Source organism: Herpailurus yagouaroundi, unplaced genomic scaffold (genome assembly GCF_014898765.1).
Source record: "Herpailurus yagouaroundi ecotype Mexico unplaced genomic scaffold, PumYag 139, whole genome shotgun sequence".
NCBI lineage: Eukaryota > Metazoa > Chordata > Mammalia > Carnivora > Felidae > Herpailurus > Herpailurus yagouaroundi.
The window spans coordinates 23,044,171-23,047,524 of NW_024412394.1; the positions used below are offsets into that span (position 1 = coordinate 23,044,171).

A 3,354-nucleotide genomic window follows, 5' to 3' on the forward strand; every position below is an offset into this window, starting at 1 on the left:
TTTCTTTCTTTCTTTCTTTCTTTCTTTCTTTCTTTCTTTCTTTCTTTCTTTCTTTCTTTCTTTCTTTTTCTTTCATCTCTGCCCCTAATGTGGGACTGGAACTCATGACCCTGAGATCAGGAGTCCCGTGCTCTGCCAATGGAGCCACCCAGGTGCCCCACCCAGGCCACCTGGGTGGCTCAGTCAGTTAGGTGTCCAACTCTTGATCTCAACTCAGGTCTTGGTCTCAGGGTCATGAGTTCAAGTCCTGCATTGGGCTCTATGCTGGGTGTGAAGCCTACTTAAAAAAAAAATAGTCCCCCCACCCCCACCCCCACCCCCATACCTTGTTCTGGATAAATCCAGATATTGTTTTCTGCAGTCTACTCTTGGGCTGCTGATAGCTAGAGGAATATCTTATGAGAGGACATCTTGGTGCTATTACAAAGTCAGATTTTGGACAGATGGTAATTTTAATTCACTGCCAACCCAACACAGCTCCTACTCCTAAGCTACTCAGTTCCTGGGTCTGAGGTGGCTACCTCTGCTGGAGTCCTCATGAAAAAGCAAATTGGACTTTATCTCCAAAGGCCAAATGAACCCCCCCCCCCTTCACTCTTGCCTAAAAGGTAACAAAAATGTCCAAAGCAACAGTTGTCATAATAGCAAAAATTTAAAACCTCACATTAGTCATAAAATGCATTAGCCAACGGTGATATATTTATACCATGGAATACTATATAACACAGCAGTGATAAAAAAGGAACTAGGGCTCCATGTTTCCAAGTGAAAACAAGCAAGTAGCAGTGGTGTACCTGAATATGGTATAATGAATAAAAAGTTAAAAACTGTCAAACCACACTGTATATATAGATAATATAGACATATGTAGTAAAGCAAAGCATAGTAGTTACTTTTAAGAAGGGAAGAGCATGGGTGGGGACACATATATAGGGACTTCAATTTTAACTGTAATATCTTTTTGTGAGCTGAATGGCGGTAGAGGCACAATCATGATGACATTATACTTTTTTGCTTGTCTCAAATAATTAAGAGAAGAACGGGAGGTGAAGAGGAGGATGAGGAGGAAGAGGGGAACCAAAAGAAAGGAGACAGGAGAGGAAGAGGAAGAAGGAGAAGACAACTCAAGGGATCAGGAATGGGAACTTGCAGTCCAGTGAGTTCCAGGAGGTATGTGATTTTAGTCAAGAGGTTATCACCACAGGGACACCTGGCTGGCTCAGTCAGAAGAGCATGTGACTCTTGAGCTCTAGGTTGTGAGTTCGAGCCCTATGTTGGGTGTAGAACTTAAAAAAACTTAAAACTTAAGTTTTAAGTAAAACTTAAAAAAGAAAAAAGAGGTCACCACCACAGAGACTTAGTGCAAAAAGAGGGAACACTGAGAGGATGAATCTGAGGTCAGTGTGTGTGACTGCTAGGAAAATCAGATGATATAGAAAGGACAGAAAGGCACCCTTTCCAATGAAGCAGATCCATTAATTCATTTATTGAACATATATTTGTTAACTGTATGTACTCTGCACTGTTCCAGGGCACAGCAGTGGACAAAACCGCGAAAAAAATCTGCCTTCATGGACCCGAGGTGTCTGGAAGGCAGATTCTTTCTGTGTCCAACCTGTTTGTGTGTGAACGTCCCAGCAAGGCACCCAGGGAAAGAGAGGGGTTTATTCATTCTACAAATATGTACTGAACGCTTCACAGATGGCAGACTCTGTGGGATGCTGGGGATATGGAATGAATCCTTGCCTTCAAGGAGCTCATGATCTCCTGGGGAGAGCTCTATATCCACTGAGACATTTGCAGCTCCGTGTGTGGGAGGAATACCCAAGCTACCTTGGCAACAAAGTGGTGGGGAGTGTTGGGAGTTTGCTTCTGCTTGGAAATAGATTTGGTGATCTTGGAGGACCGTGACGGGAATTCAAAGCCCGGTTCAGGTCACTAGCATGAGTGAAAGATTCTGCCTGGGCAGCGGGTACCTAAGGTTCAGCTCTATGCTCTAGGGCACTGGGAAGAGTCTGTTCTCCAAAACCTGTCCCCTTACCCTTTTGTCTGCTCTCTCAGCACCGGTATGTCATTGTTAGAAATTCATTTCATTGCCTCAATACACTTTTGTTATTTTGCATAGCAAGCTATTGTATGAAAAGATATTTTACAAATAAATTCTTTATCATTTAATTTGTAACTGTATAATGTTTTGGCAAGAACTACATCCCCCAAATGTCTTGTTGACAAAAACATATAAATATCTGACATCCTGAGAGACATAATAGAATTCTACATATGGATGTAAGCTGTCTTTGTTATTGTTTTCTTCTTCATGCTTTTCCGAGTTGTGAAGAGGATTGTAGGGAAAAGAGCTGCAGATGAGGGAGCAGCTTCAGCTGGAAGGAGGTGGGAAATGGTGTCCCGCAGGTGGGGAGGGGGCACCAAGATACAGATGAGGAGACCTCTTCCATCAACATTGCTCTGGAACTCTATGGAATATTTTCCTCCTTCTCGAGTGATCATTATATTGACACAATGAAGCAAATAAGACACAAAAAACAAAAAACCAAAGACTCTGTATTCACCCAGTAATGGTGTTTTGTGCTTACTACTTGCCAGGCACTGTGCTGGGCACCAGGAGCATGGCCTGAAGCATCCATTAAAGACAGTAGGTTGTGACTGCTTAGAGTGTTTGTTCTACCCAGAGGGGTGAAATGATGGTTTGTGAAACCTAAGCCCAACTCACTGAGGGCATGTTACTAGAGGTTTGGCTTCCAAGATGATTTAAAATCATGTTTCCAAGTCCTGTCTTAAGAGGCACTTGAGCTTGTAAAGATTTTAGATGGGGGAAGCCACACATTAAAGCTGGAAAATTTTACTGCTTACTTTACTGGTCTCTCTCTCTTTTTAAACTTCTGGAAGCTGCATCCCCTAGGTCTGGGAGGAGAAGGAAATCCCTGGTTCACCCCTTTTCAATTCCCGCACGGGGTAGATTGCTTTTAAACTGTAGGGAAATAGCTTAAGAAGTTGCTGTCAGCATTTTGAACTCTTTTGGGTCAGTAACTGCAGTGCCCTGGGGAGAATTCAGGAATTCAGGGCTGCTGGGTCAGTCCATGCCAGGCTGGTACAGCCACCCTCTTTGTGGAGAGCTGTATGACTAGATTGAGACAAGTTCCTCTTTGCATATAGAGGTTTAGGGGAAGGTAGGTTGGGGTGGGCTAGAGGGAACATAAAGTAGTGAATGGGATTAGTGTCATTCAAAACATGTTTGAGGCCCTACTCTGTGCCAGCACTGTGCGAGGCTCCGAAGTGGAAAATAAGAGAGTTCTCACAGACAAGTGACTGAGAGCGATTAATGTATGGTACACG

At 43.4% G+C, this 3,354-nt stretch overlaps 1 long non-coding RNA gene across 2 annotated transcripts in view; it reads left to right on the forward strand.

Annotated features, from left to right (window-relative positions):
• LOC121029619 (uncharacterized) overlaps window positions 1-2,870 on the forward strand; it is a 34,324-nt gene extending 31,454 nt beyond the window's left edge. Inside the window, exons 3-4 of one of the 2 annotated variants that reach the window (XR_005789800.1) lie at window positions 1,034-1,170; window positions 1,532-2,870. This is a non-coding gene — a long non-coding RNA (uncharacterized LOC121029619). The remainder of the gene's footprint in view (window positions 1-1,033; window positions 1,171-1,531) is intronic. The other variant, XR_005789801.1, reaches the window with a different exon arrangement.
• The last annotated feature ends 484 nt before the right edge of the window (window positions 2,871-3,354 follow it).